The sequence below is a fragment of the Ornithorhynchus anatinus genome, chromosome 13, assembly GCF_004115215.2.
Source record: "Ornithorhynchus anatinus isolate Pmale09 chromosome 13, mOrnAna1.pri.v4, whole genome shotgun sequence".
Classification (NCBI taxonomy): Eukaryota; Metazoa; Chordata; class Mammalia; order Monotremata; family Ornithorhynchidae; genus Ornithorhynchus; species Ornithorhynchus anatinus.
This window is the reverse complement of record NC_041740.1, coordinates 14,722,745-14,740,162: the sequence shown is the minus strand read 5'-3', so window position 1 is coordinate 14,740,162 and position 17,418 is coordinate 14,722,745. Positions and strand designations below refer to the sequence as shown.

General features: G+C 45.0%; 1 long non-coding RNA gene across 2 annotated transcripts in view; it reads left to right on the top strand.

Moving 5' to 3' along the window:
• Positions 1–15,730, top strand: part of LOC120638788 — a 75,554-nt gene extending 59,824 nt beyond the window's left edge. For both annotated transcript variants that reach the window (XR_005660732.1, XR_005660731.1), the window contains exon 3: positions 15,592–15,730. This is a non-coding gene — a long non-coding RNA (uncharacterized LOC120638788). The remainder of the gene's footprint in view (positions 1–15,591) is intronic.
• The last annotated feature ends 1,688 nt before the right edge of the window (positions 15,731–17,418 follow it).

The window sequence follows — 17,418 nt, the reverse complement described above, 5'->3', positions numbered from 1 at the left end:
GGAGTCCATGGCTGGGTGAGAGGGAAGGCTTGTCTGCTTACTGTTACTGTCTATTGTTGTCATCCCTGGGCAAGACTCTGGGTTGTTTGGTGTTTTTTTAAGTGGAAATTCTGGTTCTCCAGAGAGATCTGTCTGGAGCAAGCTGCCAGGTTCTTCCTCCTCCTCCTCCTCTGGTTCATCTTGGCTAGCAGGCTGGCGGGTGAGATGGCTGATGTGCAGTCCAGATAGGGCCTAGAGCAAAACTCACTTGAAAGTAGTCATTAACTGCCCCAGGCTGAGGATGTGGAAGAGTCCATTCTTCCTGAGAGGTATTTAGGAGTGGTATGAAAAAAGCATGTCCAACCCCCCACACAACTTCTTGTCTGTCCTGGAGATAAGGTTCTGGAATGTCTGGCTCCTCACTGGAAGCTGGCCAAGGGTCTTAATGATGAAGTCCCATTGGAAAAACAACAGCTGAACTCAATCTGGTCACTTCTTGTACATGGGAAGGAAGACCTCAGGACCAAGGCCCCACTTGAGGGAATTGATTCTAGTGATGGTGGTTTGTACAGTGCCACTCACACACTTACATCTCTTTCATCTGGAGGGTAACAGGTGAGTAGACAGAGGTGCAGCAAATTGTCAGCATTAGGTTAACCTAGCTGGAATTAGGGCATATTTCTGATGGACCTAGTCCATGCATTAGCGGGGGAGTTGTGCTCTCTGCCTGATGTTTGCAAGTCCTATTTTCCATTAGTGGCCGGGTCCCAGTAAGCTCCTTCTCTTCAGAGTTGTGCCATTGGTCCTGAAAAACTGTCTGCTAGATGCCAGACAAGCTTATTTTACTCTGGGTGCTGGGTGTCTCCAATGCTAACCTCCCTCTCTTCCTGTAAAGTGTAGGGACATCCTGCCCCTCCCTCTCTCTTCTAATTGCAACTGCTTTCAGAAGGGCTGTCCCAAATCTTGATTCAATTTTTATTCCTTTTTTGCTGCCTTGTCTCAGCTGTATCATTTTGGGGAATGAAGACTGACCTCAAAGAGACCCAAACAGAGGAGTCCAACTCCCTGACTCTTCCTTAGCCCTTGGCTCGAGCACAGCCCGGTGCTCAGCAAGCCTAAACACTGCAGATCTCACTACTTCTGCCAGGAAGAACAAGTAGGCCTAACTCCAACTCCGAGGTGAAAGATGCCTTATTAGGTGCTGCTCCTTGATACCACTGAGCCATCCATGGGGAGCTCAATTCTCCTCCCCCCTCCCCCCCCATGCATCCCTTGGCTTCTGAGGAAGTCCAACTCATGATCTGGAAACCCCTCCCCTGTCCCTTTAAGGAGATTGCTCTCTCTGTCTTTCTCTCTCTGACAGAGCATTACACCAAATAAAGCCAGAACAAAATGCTCCTTCAGCAGCCTGCACAGTCTCACGATCTTGGATCTCATCTCCTCGGTGGAGCAAGTGGGAAAGTCAAGCTTCCAATGAGCAGTCCTCCCTCGTTGTCAGGATCCAGAGTCTTTTCCCTCAGATAGCTTGATCTCCTCGACCCCCATCCCCAAAAAGTCACGTCAACTTTATCATAGAGTTTGGGGACAGGGAGTGGAAGGCAGGGAGATAGATCATCCGGTCCTTAACTTGCTCAGCTTCTGAAACCCACAGTCTTCTCCTCGGGGTCAGACTGTTGGGGGTCTAACTGGCTGGAGGAACAGTTGTGGTGGGTATGGCCCACCCTGAGCCTTCCCCATGCCCTCTTTGCTTAGGCTGCCTGCTTCAGGCCGGGAAGAATGTTGGAATGCTTTTCTTTGGTTGTGATAAATTCCACCCAAACTCTTAGGGAATTGGAAAATAATAATAGTAATGTGTGGTTTTTGTTAAGCGCTTACAAGGTGCCAAGTCCATACTAAGCGCTGGGGTAGTTACAAGATTATCAGACCCCACATGGGACTCACAGTCTAGGAGAGAGAACGGGGTTTGAGTCTCCATTATGCAATAAGGAAACTGAGGCACAGACAAGTTAAGTGACTTGCTCAAGGTCACACAGCAGGTAAGTGGCAGAGCTGGAATTAGAACCAACGTCCTCTGACTCCCAGGCCTGCGCTCTCTCCACTAGGCCATACTGCTTCTCAGAAAAGATGAATACCTAGTTTTCAAACACCAGAATCATAGATTGTGAGCCCCTCGCTAATTCCCACCTTTCCCAGTGCTTAGTACAGGTTCTACACACAGTAAGTGCTTAATAAATACTATTATTATTAACCATAGCATTCGCTGTTAGCAGCCAAGAGGGGTTTCTCTTCCACCCATTTGCAGATCCAGACAATGAAATGTCTGCATCCACCTCCGGGAGACCTTCTCTTGAGGAATCCATTTCACATTCAGGATAAATTCTCCTGGTGCTAGGTCTTTACCCCTCTTTCTCCTCTAAATCCTAATTTTGTGGGGCCAAATTAGGGAGGCAATAGATCGTGGGCCCCCACATATAAAGATTCATCCCATCTGCTCTCCCCTGAACCCATGCACCTCCACAGCCAGGGACTGTCTCTCCTCTCCCATGCTGCCAGGAGTATTTTTTAGGCCCAGCCTTCCCAAGCGGAACCAAAGGAGAAAAGAGCAGGGCATGGGTGTGCTAACAGGACAGCAGAGACAGCCTCTCCTGCCAGGGCAGGGAACTCTCCTAACAGACCTGATGGGGCTAGATAAGTTAAATGGGTCTCTGACAGAAGAGTTCCCAGAGGGCATTAGGCCTCTGGGAGGGATGGATCCAGAGTGGCTCCCCTTCAGCCCAGTGGTTGAAGAGGCCTAACCTTGTAATTCCACAGTGTCTCAGAGAAAAGGGTGAGAAGCAGGCTTTTCATTTGAACCGCAAGGAATAATAATAATAATGTTGGTATTTGTTAAGCGCTTACTATGTGCCGAGCACTGTTCTAAGCGCTGGGGTAGACACAGGGGAATCAGGTTGTCCCACGTGGGGCTCACAGTTTTAATCCCCATTTTACAGATGAGATAACTGAGGCACCGAGAAGTTAAGTGACTTGCCCAAAGTCACACAGCTAACAAGTGGCCGAGCCGGGATTCAAACCCATGACCTCTGACTCCAAAGCCCGTGCTCTTCCCACTGAGCCACGCTGCTTCTGGGCAGCCACGCTGCTTCTGGGCACCCAATTCATAAAACTGCACATAGTCTTCGAAGCTCTGGTTTGGGGCAGTGGAAGCAGCTAGCCTCAGCTTCCCAGGACCACCTGGGGGCTCTAGTTTCTTGTCGCCCTACCCCAGCTAGGAGCTCTGGGTCAGCTAATGTAGATGGAGTTTTTGCCGTGCCCCCGGAAAGGAAGAGTCCACTTGAAAATGCCTTAAGCTATGCAGCAGGCCACCACTTGCGCTTATTATTTTCCAGTCTGCTCATTCCAGTTCTTGGAAATTGCCACATTCTATCCAACTCCATCTGACAGTCATCAGATAGCCTTTGTGGTTCAAGGCATTGGAGCAAAAGGCTTTATTAAGTTTGCACAGTGAGATTTTTGCAGGTACTGTGCAGTGTATGGGAAAAAGATGTGAAAGACCAGACTCTAGAAAATGACCTGCATTTTACAGCTGTGCTGGGTATAATTGAGTAACAAATGTAAGGAAGTCAGCCCCAGGTCATCCATACATCTCCTCAGCTGTGGCTATAAATGATAGAGACATTTTATTACCTGAATAACACAGATGTGTTGTGTAATGCTCTGAATTCACTAAGCGAGCATGATCCAGGAAAAGTGAATTGGCAGGTGTGTTTTCAGTACAATAGGCCATATGGAAAAGGAGTTCATATTATCCCAATTGCCTGACGCTCCAATGAATCTAATGTTATAGATGCCAATGTGAAAACTCAGAATCCAAATCTGGACCCAGTAAGGCCCCTGATTTGTCATGAGGCTTTGAGAAGAAAAGTAAGCCAAAAAGTCATAGAATCCATCTTTGATTAGAGCATAACCATTGTCTTTTGTTGCAGTTAAAATAGTCTGGATGCTTGCCATTTCATAGGATCAATATTTGCTTACTGTTGACCCCGTGTCTGTTTACACACTGAGATAAGGAATGTCTCATAAAGATCTTAACCTGGACCCAGAAAGGTCCCATGTTTGAGTCCCTGCATGCTGACTCAGAGTTTCTTCATCTTCAGTACAGCCTCTGAAAGATGTCACCCAGTGTTTGTTTTTCCTTCAAAAAATGACCCTAAGGCTTTGGGCTAGGGATCCAAGCAACTGATAGGTGGTGGTGGGGCAGGGTTGCTCTTCACACCTCTCCCTTCACACACCTCTTAGCATTTCCTAGGTCAGGTATCCAACTTGTCACCATCATCAAAAGCACTGATTAAGCACCTACTATGTGTAAAGCACTCTGAGTGCTTGGGGAACAAAGGATAGAAAAGAAAGACATGTCTTTGTCCTAGAAGAGTTTACAGTTTAAGAGCAAAAAACGGCCAGGCATTCACAGATGCAAATTATAAAAGGAAAGTAAGGAATCAAATACTAAGTAAACAACAGGTATGCCCAGGAGTGTGAAGGTAGATGGAGTGCCACAATCACAAAGGAAGATGTTAAGCAGCTATAGCTTCCTGGAGGAGGTGGCTTTTTCAAAGGATTTGGAAGTGGGATGGGATCTGTTTTGATGAATTTCAGAGGGAAGGTAGTTTCATGCTGCAGGGGAAAGCATGAGATTGAAGATGGGAGTGAGATTGAAGATGGGAGTTTCTCCTTCCTCCCTTCCTCCTCAAATCTGACAATTACTCTCCCCCTCTTCAAAGCCTTATTGAAGACACATCTCCTCCAAGAGGCCTTCCCAGCCTCTTGGGAAAAGCTCCATCTTTCCTCATCTCCCACTCCCTTCCCCGTTGCCCTGCCTTGTTCCCTTTGCTCTTCCCCTGTCCTCTGCCCACAGCACTTATGTATATATCTGTAATTTTATTTATTTGTAGACTGTAAGCTCAAAGTATCTGTTTATTGTTGTATTGTACTCTCCCAAGCGCTTAGTACAGTGCTCTGCACACAGTAAGTGTTCAATAAATATGAATGAATGAATGAATGAATGAATGAATGAATGAAAGTCACAAACAAGGTCCAGTTTGGGAGTAATGAAGAGTGCTAACTGGGGTGTAGAGGGAGAAGAGAGTGGGTAGGTAGCAAGGAGGGTCTAGAAGCTGTCTTTTGCTGTTACCAAACAAGCATTATTAAGCCCTATTGGATGTTCGTGGTTCATCTCTTATGGTTAACTGATCCTAATCCTGGCCCTGCCACTGGCCTACTGGGTGACCTTGGGCAAGTCATTTAAGCTCTCTGTGTCTCAGTTTCTGCATCTGTAAAATGGGGCTAAGATAGCTTGTGAGCCTGTGTGGGAGAGGAACTGTGTCCAATCTCATAAATTTGTATATTTCCCTGCACTTAGTACTTTATAAATGCTATAATTTTAATTATCACCATTACCTATGCCATGAGCAGAAATGCTAGCACTTATCTCTGTGGCATTCCTTCATTAATAGTAGTAGTGATAATGGTTTTTATTAAGAGCCAACTGGCTGCACTGCTCTGTACTATGGTGCTTGAAAACAGAACAACACTCCATGTCACCTATACTTCAGTCTTTCTGCTAAAAGAGGGAAATATCAGTTTGCTTGCAGATTCAGACCCGTTTGAAGATGGAAAGAAAAGGTCTGGCTTCAGTGAATCTGAAATATTATTTTATATGATAAAAAATAAATTAGGTGGTGGCTGGCAAGTCAGCCTTTTATTTTTTCCATGGTATTTGTTAAGCACTTAAGTGCCAGACTACTAAGAATTTAGATAGGTTGGACACAATCCCTGTCCCACAAAGGGCTCACAGTCTTAATCCCCATTTTACAGATGAAGTAACTGAGGTTCAGAAAAGTTAAGTGACTTGCTCAAGTCAGACAGCAGATTAGAACCCAGGTCCGCTGACTCCCAGGCCCGTGGTCTTACTACTAGGCCACGCTGCTTTGTTGATTGATGAAGACATTTCTGAACAGTCTTCCATAGCTTACATGTCACTGAGCTGGTAGTTTTTTGTTGCAACATTGATTTTTGTGGCCACCCACCTTGCCCCTTGATGTGAGACAGATTTTGCTTGGATCCCGAGGCCTCCTAGAGTTCAGAGATGAGCGAGATAACTAAAGAGTCAACCTTCCCAAGCTTCGGCCTTCTACCACTTGAATCCCAGCCAGAGCTTAGAAAGGTGGCCGTGGGGGAGGGAGCACAATAGCAATATGTGGAAATTCACATGGCAACATCTGTTTTGGTGTCAGAGGTCACCAACAGGAAGGAGAGTGAGGATTTCAGACACAGTGTTCGTGGAATTGACACTCTGCAGAAGGAAAGCCGCCAAGCAGAGTTGCATTCTGAGGTTGCTGTTGGTCCGTGGATTTGACCCAATCCATAGACTGGCTAACAAAAATAATAGAGGGGGACGTGCTGGTTCGATGTACAGTATAGAGGTGGTGATGTAATCCTGGTAGTAAACAAAAGTAGCAATTGAGATATAAATGATCTTTTATAACAATCTTGAACAGACCCAATACCAGATGTAAAGTATACTGCCAGTTTATAGAAATTTCTTTTTCTTTGAAGGAAGGGGGAAATTATAATATAAAGTTACATGTGGGTGTACCTCCCGTGGAAGGTTTCGGGTACTTTGGTACTGTGTGTGTTCCAGTTATGAGGGGCTGGACTTGGCCACAAGAGATAATGATTTTATGAGTGTAGGCCCCTGGACATAAAAGCAGGACTGATCCTCTCCTGGTCGGTGTCTTTAAAATGCCTCATCCCACAACATAAACATGGTAGATCAGTGACCTTTGATTTTCTTTCTATGTATAATTAGTCAATTGCATTTATTGAGCACTTACTGTGTACAGAGCATTGTACTCAACACTTGGGAAAGTACAATAAAATAATATAACAGACATATTCCCTGCCCACAATGAGCTCACAGTCTAGTTCATTAGGCAGACCCTTCTAGCACTATGATTTCAAGAGTTTATGATTCTTTGGATATCTTCGAATTGGTCCCTACACTTAACTCTAAAGGCAGAAGAAGAGAAATCTCTTCCGCATTTTGTCAGACCTCTGTCCCACCGATACAAACTCAGCACCAGCTATTTTGCCCAATTCAGCCTATCTTGCTCAACGGCAGTGTTGATGCTGAAGCAACCGTCCCAAAATAATATTTTGCGGCATTGACTCAGCCAGGAAGACGATACTGTAGTCACCAGAATACTTACATTGTATGGTGTAAGTACTCATACTTGTTTAATGTTGGAAGCACAGGTGTTTTCGTGATGCTTTGAAAGAGATGTGAAACAGGCTTTTCAAAAGTTGTTATCCTCAAATCTGTGGCACCTATTAACTACTGTAATCTCCCAAACCCTTAATACAGTGCTCCATATAGAGTAAGTGCTCAATAAATATTATTGATTGTCATTTGTTATTTAAGATAGCACCATACAGTGTCGGGGAAATTTTTCATTGTGAAAGGACCTGTCGGAGTAGAAATCTTGCACTGACAGTACAGTATAAAGGAAATTTAAATTTAATGTTTAAGATGAACCAGCCCAGATGCTGGTCAAAATCAATTTGGTTTACTTGCAATAACATGTTTAGTAGTTTCCTGGCTAGATTGAAAATCGATCTGAAAGTCCAAATTTGGGGAATTTCCATTTTGTCCAGAAGAAAAATAGTTAAAGCTGTAATTACTCATATACCAAAATTTATATGCAAAACAGACCAGTCGTAAATAGCATTCTGAACAGGCTTGTTTTCGCTTTTCACATCGGAGAACAAATCGAATGAAGCAATAGCCACACATGAGTGTTTTGTTGTCGGAGAAGAGGTACCGGTCAGGCTGACTTTTAGGCAATCCCAATCAGAAGCCACCATGTCCAGAAATCCTGTTTCAACACATGCCTGTGTGTTTTTTTGTTTTAGCTGAGCACTAGAAGACTTCTGGCATTTCACAGTAGGCTGTATATCCAGAACCCTTGCCAAAGCTTGTGGGTTAACCTTCCACATATGGTATTTACAAACAGCATTGTGCACTCTAGAAAACCAGCAAAACCCAGACACAAACCCATGTTTTCTGATGTTAAAAATGTGTTCTTCCTCTTAAAAGTCTTCCTCTTTTTACTACCAGTTACGATTGAATTTGTCTTCCTGACTGAATCCAGTCACCCCAAATGGGAAGGACTTATGGATCCCTAGGGGACTGCTTCCCCAGCTAGGACATCCTGCAGTTATTGGAATGACAGAATAGAAGATCAACCTCCTTATCTACTTCCTGATTTGACACTTATCCCTTGGTCTATATAGGTAAAGAGAAAAGGAATGAGGTCATGCCTCCCTCCAAGGAGCACCAGAGGATAGGGGGCTGTGGAGCTGATTATGAGACCCGTGAAATCAATTCTAGCACTGTACTTGAGCCACAGTGACCCCAAAACACTGGTCAGAGGATCATATGATCCATCCCAGGCGCTGCCTGCTGCAATGTTCTGAATGCTTGGGAGGCAATGTTTAGAATGCTGTTTAAATGGGGTTGTGGATTTAGTGCCCGAGAAAGTGAGAGATGCAAAGCAGCGACTGGAGCTTGGACTTGGAATCATTTTTCCTCTGAGCCCTGCCAGCATCCCGCCATCACAATCTGCAGCACCCTCTAAGTGCCAGCCCCGGGACTCTCTGGGCAGAACCTGCCAACCTGACTCAATTTCTTGGAGCTTTTGTGTCAGGGAAGCCCGAGAAGGTTGGACAGAGACTACACAACTCTTTCATGCTTGAAATGTAAATTTGGGGCTGACCCTGGTTCACGCACAAGTGGCAAGGTCCTGCCAAAGTCCCCTGGGCCCCTCCCCTCGGGGCATCAGGCCTGGTCTCGATGGGTCCTGTTGAGGCCTACCTGAGTGGAACGAGGAGATGGAAATGTCCTGAATGGTATGTTTTCTTTCCTTCCTTTTCACCACTGCAGGCAGCCACTAAAAAAAGGCAGTTGTTCAAATGGGAGGTTTAATTTCTGAGGGATTTATGGAATCACCAGGGACCTCAGACCTCAACCCACAGAAAAGCTTCTTACTTTGAGAGACAGCCCTTGCTTCCTCCCCGATTAAAACTTGCCTTGCTGAGCAACTGTCCAATTGGCCGGGTCCTCAAACTCACCTCATAGCTAACTCCTTAAATCTCCAGCCTTGGTTACCCGCCTCAGGCCCGAGACAGACCTCTTTGTTTGGGCCTGTTGGTACTAAATTCATTGTTAATGCAATGTCAAGAAAATGATCGTTTTGAGAAAGGACCTCCCCTTTCCCTCCATTCTCAAGTGAAATAGTGTTTGAATCTGAAGGGCCCGCCCTGCTTATGATGAATGAGATGGAGCCTGAAGGCAAGGAGCATTGTAGAATCACAGAATGCTTTTCTAGCTCAGACCATTTTCCAGGATATAGTGGATTCATCCTCTGAGGTGTGTACAGTTACAAATGTGTGAACAGCTCTGCTGTTTTACAAAGGTATAAAGTGCTGTAAAAAGACACCCGTCCATCATCCTCTTTGAATTAGAAGGTCTTGGATGTGAGAAATTGAGACCGGTAAAGCTATACCTTCCAGCACATTAGAGAAAAAAGCATAAGGTGCTACAGACGTTAAGTACAACAGGGGACACTCTTGTTGTGAGTTCAATGTGACCCGAACTGTGGATCCCAACATTTGTCTTTTCAGTCACAGGTGAACTTCAGTATCAGAAGTCTTCAAATACAAAAAACTACTATAAATACCAGCATGGTCTAGTAAAAAGCACATAGACCTCAGAGACAGAGGACCCGGGTTCTAATTCCAACTCTTGATCTTGGTGAAGTCACTTCACTTCTCTGGGCTTCAGTTTCCTCATCTGTAAAATTGGGATTAATCCTATTCCCCCCTGGTTAGACTGTGAACCCCAGGTGGGACAGGGACTGTGTCCCCTGTGATTTTCTTGTATCTACCCCAGAGCTTAGTACAGTGCTTGGCATATAGCATTTAACAAGTACAGCGAACCCCAGGTGTCTGTGAATGCACATGTCCTGAGGTTGTAATGGGGAGGTTATCCCCTGAGAAGAAGAAAACTAAATTTTAAAAGCCTCCTGGAGGGAGTCAGATTTCAGGAGGGCTTTGAAGATGGAGAGAGCTATGGCCTGGTGGATTTGAAGGGGTTGGTTGGAAGCACTTAACAAGGGATAGGAGGCAGGAGAGAAGAGAGCGAGGGGTGAGAGAGAGGGTTTGCTTGGGGACTGGTGGGTGAAGAGGGTAAGATGAAGAGAGTTGGTGGAGGGTCTTAAAGCTAATGGTCAGGAGTTTCTGAAGGGCAGAGGTCTGAGATGGACAGAGCTGGTGAAGAGTCTTAAAACCAAAGGCCTGGAGTCTTAAAGCCAAAGGTAAGGGATTTCTGGAGGGCAGAGGTTTTAAATGGAGAGAACCAGTTTAGAGTCTTAAAGCCAATGGTCAGTAGCTTCTGCTTGATGCATCAGGAAAGGGATAGGCAAGAGGTTTGGAGGAGCTGAAAGATGTGAGCAGAGTAATGCTCAAGAAGTTAATCTGGGCTTCTGAGTGTAGATTAGACTGAGAGGAGAGGTTGGAGGCAGTGAGACCAGTGAGGAGGTTGATGCAGTAATCTCAGAGATTAGGAAAGCTTTAATCAGGGTGCTGGTTGTTTGGGTGGAGAGGAAGGGGTGAATCTGAGAATTACCTTGGTGAAAGAACCACTAGGATTCAGTAACATACTAAATGCTGGGGAGTTAAAGATGACGCCAAGGTTGTGGACTTCTGGAAAAGAGAGGAGGGTCAGCAGAGTTGGGGATATGAGGCAGGGAGGAATTTGGAGGGACAATGAGGACTTCAGCTTTAGGCACTTTTGGTTCAAGGTCAGCGAGATGCCTAGGTCCATAGACCACATTTTAACACCCCCCCCCCCGCCAAAAAAAAATACCTTGCTGGAAATATGAGACGATGGAAAAAGACACAAATGAGGAAACGTAAAGGAAGACATTTTTTCAGGTTATTTTTCAGAACTTTCAATTCTCTATTAGTTTAGTTTCATCTGCCACTACGTCTGCCAGGCCTTGAGAGCCATTTGTAAGAAGAAGGAAGGGCTTAGGGAAGGTGGGATATTCTTTGCATTTCTCAGTGTGATTTGAACACAGTAAATAGTTAAAAAATACTTTTACTATTACTGGAGCAGCAGGCCCAGAAGAAGGGGGAGAGGAGAGAGCACGGGCAGGAGAAGAAGAGGTAGTATTCTGCACCCATAACCACTCAATAAAATATAACTGATTGATTAAAGAGAGAAAGATTGATGGGGAGAGAGGGAAGGGACCGGTCAAACCCACAAAGAGGCAACAGCTTTCAGCTCAAGGGAACAGAGACAAGTCAATGTGCTTGTACAGTCTTGTTCTCCAGCTGTCACCCCATTCCCGGCCCAGGGGGATGCCGACGACCGTTGAAAGAGACTCGGTGAAAGCGCCCTGGCCCCATTCCCTACCTGGGGGTCTCTGACGCCCGTTGAAAGATGCTCAGTGAAAGTGCCCCACATTTCGATGAATTGCTTCAACCTTCAGCATTTGTCTCAGTGAGTGAAGCAGCTATAAATCCCGGTGCTGTCGGCGCGCCCTGCTCCTTCACCCATAACCCGTACGTGATAGTGACAGGTGTAATATGACATCAACAAGGCCATAACTCAGGACAATTCGGCTGCCAAAAATCTGTCTCTTAAAACATCAGGACTTTGCCTGGACTCATTGTTTTGGAGGAGAGCTGTTGCCAGAGCCCACCTGTAGAAACCTCTCAGAGACAGTTCGTTGCGTTTCTCGGTATCCCCTGAGGCGCACAATGTTTTTTCCCCCTCCTATCTGGAATTCCTCAGCTCTGGGTTACACTGGATTGCATATGAGCTCCTGCAGGATTCAGCTAACTGAGCCCTGGAAAGAATTAGCTATAAATCCTAACCACGTATGGTCTTGAGCTGGGAAAATGACTTAGAAAACAGTGAATAATTATTGCCCGTTTAGAAATTCTGAACACCCATTATTCAGGTGGCAGAGACACAAAGGAACCACCCACTGTACCACACAGTTTACCGAAGGGCAGTCTGCTCGTGGTGCAATGTTTCTTGGCAGTCCTGTACAGCCTGCAGCCCAGTGCACAAATTTAGTGTCCTTGTGTAGCAGCTGATGCCATGGCCCTAAGCCCTTACCCAGGATATAGCATCCTGTTTACCCCAATGAAAAGGCAGAGAGAAGACCATCAACATTTCCTTCCTTCAACATATTCCTTGGCTTGTTAGAACTCTTTTCTAACTATTGCCTTCCCTTGCAATCTAAGGGAACTCATACTGAATTCTTTCATTTTTCTCCTTCTCTTTTGTTTTGGCGAGGGGAGATCCCATTATTAGAGCAGGCTTTAGGGTCAGAGAAATTTGCCCCATTTTTCTGCTTCGTCATAGTGTAGACTGTCACCTCCACCTGTAGACTGTAAGCTTCTTGTTGACAGGGATAGTGTCTGCCCACTCTTTTATATCGTACTTGCCCAAGTGCTCAGTACAGTGCCATGCACACAGTACATGCTCAATAAATACCACTGATAGATTGATCGCCACTGTCTTGATGTGTATGGGCTCAACTGGTTTTTCTTGACTGCTGCTTACCTGCTGTGTGCCTTGGGCAAGGCACTTAACTTTTCTCTGCCTCAGTTCCCTCATCTTCAGTACATGTTCTCCTTCTATTTAGACTTTGAGCCCCATGTGGGACCTGATGATCTTTTATCTAACCCAGTGCTTAGTACAATACTCGGCATATACTAAGCACTTAACTAATACCACAGTTGTTATCATTTTTGTCCAGCCTGAGTCTGGTCAGCAATGTGCAGGAGGATGACTGGGGCTCGGCAGCACCCATGCTTCAGGTTCTCAAGAGGCCTTCTCCTGTCTTCTCCATTCTTCAGGGACAGTGGACCCATTTAGCTGAGGGTGGGCAGGGGAGGAGGCAGTGGTCAGGGACAAGAATGTTTCTTTGATGGCCTGGCTTCTGGTTTATCTCCCCCTTGTGCCTGACTGTTCTCAGGATCACAGCTCCATGGTGGGGAGGGGATCTGGGGAATCACCAAGAATAAGATTATTTAAACATCTGTGAGGCAGTGAGTACTTTTATCAAGAGGCTGTGGAGTGTCATCCAAGTCTTTGGAATAAAGAAAAGTCCGCATGAGGGGGAGGATGTGGGGGGAGGTGGGAGTGTCAGGGGCCATAAATGGATGTTATCTTTCATGGCTAGACAACAGAAATGTGAAAAGCCAGGCAGCACCATTTTACAAAATGGCATAAACGGTGAAAAAGATGAGTGTCCAGTATGTGGTGAGTTGTCATCCTAAATGCGTTTCTGAATATTCTAAATGCCAAACACGTTTATTCTAAATTCATATGTTGTAGAGCCATGAAATAGTTGTTCATTTCAATTCAACATTTGGTCCAGGTCAGGATGTTACCATTTATCTGGTAGGATGGGACATCCTCTTAAGTGACTTTTAATTGTATTGCTGCTGCCAAGCAGAAAAGCCTCCAACATTATTAAATCAAATAATCTGATTTCTTCCTAGAAAAGAACACTTTGGGGAGAGATTTTAGGCTGCCTTGCAAGCACATTCAAATGTTTTACTATTTAGTGAGAGTCAGTTTTAGCATCAGAGCTGTGCTGGAATTTCCTTGTGGTTAACCTGCTTGAAGGCTGTTGCAATTATAATAATAATAATTGTGGTATTTATTATGTGCTTACCATGTGCCAGGCACTGTACTAAGCTCTGCGGTGGGTACAAGCAAATCGAGTTGGACACAGTCCATGTCCCGTATGGGGCTCACATTCTCAATCCCCATTTTACAAATGAGCTAACTAAGGCAAAGAGAAGTGAAGTGACTTGCCAGGATCACACAGCAGACAAGTGGCAGAGCCAGGATTAGAACCCATGACCTTCTGACTCCCAGGCCTGTGCTGTATCCATTCTCCTGTGATGTTTGGTCTTCAGAAAAGCAACCAGAGAAGAAACCCTTGCCCCTCATTTGAGTCTCAAAATAATTGACTCTTGGACAGAGTGCCTGCACTGATCCTTAAGCCCCCACAAATTTTGGCAACAGGCAAGACATACCTTTCAGGACATTTACCCAAGGATTCCAGGAAGCTCGTACTGGGTAATTTCCTTTTGGGTTCCTTGATCCCATGTGAAATGGTGCTATACAAAAGGAACGTTTCTCTCCTTTGGGAACCTGCTGCCCATTTCCCCACAGAGCTTTGATGCCATCCCTATATCTTACCTCAAAGTGAAGCAGTCCTTCATAGTTTTTCTCTGTGAGGGCTGGAGGAGCTTTTTTCAGAGGCTTAAGGGCTCTTCTCCGAGGAAGCTGGGGAGGGGAGGCCCACTCAGCCATGCTGCCTGTTAGGGGGTCAAACATGTCATTCCTGCATGGTAGACAAGAGGCCCAACCCTTTTTCACAGAGTGAAAAAGTGTCCCAACAGAGGTGACTGGCATTCTTTGGTGGAATCTCACATTGGACATGAGCCATGAGGGTGATGTGGTATATGTGTGTGGAGAGCCCGGAGGGGAGGGGTGGTGAAAGTGGGAAAAAATGGGGAAGGCTGAGGGGACCCTGGTTTATTCAGGGATTTATCCATGAGACCTCCTAGGGACTGGCCCCATGTTCGGACTAAGTGCTATTTCTGACCCTTTCTGGTGTTCCCAAAACATTTCGTTTGGCAACATGTTTAGTCTCAGGCCAGAATCAGCATTCTCTCTTGAAGGATCTAAAGTAAATTGGCTAATGCACTGGGAGTACTACATTCTGATGTAAGCAGTGGCTGCCCTATCAGCAGGGCAGACTAACAGTGGTAGAGAGAAGAGAATGAAGAAGCGTAACGTTCAGCTTCACTTTTCTCTTGCACTGGCACTGCTAATGTGTGTTATGAGGGAAGAGAACAATTTCTACCTCCCTGGTGTTTAGAGGATTGGTTCTATCCAAGACCATCCCATTGCATTATGGGATATGCTAACCCCAGCGTGAGTTTAGCCCAGGGCTGGACAGAGGTAGGAAGAGGAGAACAATGGAAGATTTGTTATGGCAAGTCTGCCACATTGTTTCCAGCCTCTTTTGGCTACTCTCCTTGAGGTCCGGAATTGTGTCTACCAGTCCTATTATATTGTCCTCTCCCAAGTGGTTAGTACAGTGTTCTACACAAATAAGTGCATAATAAATACCACTGATTGATCGATTGCATAACAGTGACAATGGGTGGGTGAATGGAGTTTTTCATTGCCACCATGAGGCTTAGATGGCAGCTGTTGAAATGAGTATGCCATTCTCAGGATATCCTGGCCCTGCCCCGGGAATCTGAGTGGAGGGAAACTCTTCTCTCTCTCTCTCTCTCTCTCTCTCTCTCTCTCTCTCTCTCTCTCTCTCACCTCCTTGTGTCCAGAAGGACAGAATTACTGAGTGTGTTCTTCCTAGATGGGGGCCAGAGAATCCAGTCGAATCCACAAAGATTCAGTGACTGACATTGGTCTCTCTTTTTCCTTCTTTCCAGGAAGGTTCCATGGTTGGGAGATGCTGAGGGAAAAGTAAGGGACGTAAGAAGACCCACCCCTAATAATTAACGATGGAGGCCAAGGAGGGCAGCTGTTACAGCTTTTCTCCAACTACCCTGCTGCCACTATCACCATCTCAGTGAGTGAGTATGGGACTATTGTTCTGATCCAGTTAAAGTATTTCGCATGCTTTTACATTCTTCCCTACAAGCAGCCTAGCCACAAAGTCTTCTTCTCTTCAGCTGCCTTTATGAAGAACCGTTTACCTGCAGTCCCATGAATCAGTTTTTTATTTTATTTCTCTAAACTGAGGAAGAGATTTAGACTCACCCAGAAATATACTGCAGCCTCTTTGCCTCTCTTTCCACAGTCCTCCTTTCCTCCCTTGCTGGACTAATGACTGATTTATTGGCACTCTTCTGTCACTCAGAGGACACTCTGTTCGTTATCTTCTTTCAAAGTGTCCTACCATTGATTTAGACCTTGTCTGAAAAACTGTTCAAAATTGAGATTGTTTTTGTTGAACCGGGGTGTGCTGTGCTCTGCATATAGTAAGCAAATATGATTGATTGATTGATTATCTTCCCTCTCCCAAGTACTTAGTGTAGTGCTCTGCACACAATAAGTCCTCAAAGTATACCTTTGGTTGATTAGATTGATGATTATGAGAGAGTGTACTGTTAATAAAATCACTGAATATAGGCTTCTTATTAAGGGCTTTTCAGTACCCAACTATGCACCCAGCTACTTTTAATTTCATTCAGGCCATGACCACTTTTGAGGGCCGTAATGGGGTCATTGAATACTGGTTTGTTTGCAACACTTCTAAACACCTCGTAAGAAGTGTGAAGTCATTGGATCTATTCATGATGAATGATATTCATAATGTTTTCTTCAGAAAGTTCCTCCTGGCTATATGTAGAAAATTTAGCCTACACTTATATTGCTGAGTGAAAAAGAGAAAGTTAAAACCCTGGAGTTAAATTTTCTGGCCTGCACACCTCCTGCCTTATCCCCTCCGGCCACCAATGACATGTCTTTTGAGGTAACTCGGGCTTCTGCAATGGGACCTGGGAACTGGGCTGAGCATCAGAGGGAAGAATAAGAGATTGGTTTGGGTCTCTGTGGGTTTGGATAAGTGTCCCAATATTTCAGATCCTGGATGGCAAAAAACTTCTTGGGGAGAATATTTTCATCCCTGAATCAATAAAAACATACGGTTGTAAAATAGCAAGTCAAAATGAGAAATGAAAATACAGTATTGGAAAATTTCCTTTGCCCACTGTATAAAAGTAATAATAATAGCATTTATTAAGTTTTGCCAAGCACTAAAGTAGATACAAGAGAAGTATCACGGCCTTATGGGGATAATACAAGACTGGGAGTTAGAAGACCTAGGTTCTAATCCTAAATCTGCAACTTGCTAGTTGTGTGAATTTGAGCAAGTGACTTAATTTCTCTGTGCCTCAAAATTTCTTCATCTGCAAAATGGAGATTAGGTACCTGTTCTCCCTCCTACTTAAACTGTGATCCCCAAAGACAAAGACTGCGTCCAAGCTGATGATCTTATATCTCTCCAATGCTTAGTACAGTGCTTGGCACATAGAAGATGCTTAACAAATGCTATTATTATTATTAGTAGTAGTATTGTTATTATTACAAGTGAAGGAGTTCAGACACACTCCCTGTCACAAAAGGGGTTCACAGTCTGTTTTATCCCTAGTTTACAGATATGAAGAAACCAAGGCCCAGAGAGATTAAGTGATTTGCCTAAGGTCACACAGCAGGCCAGATCTAGATTTTGAACCAGGATCTCCACACTTCCA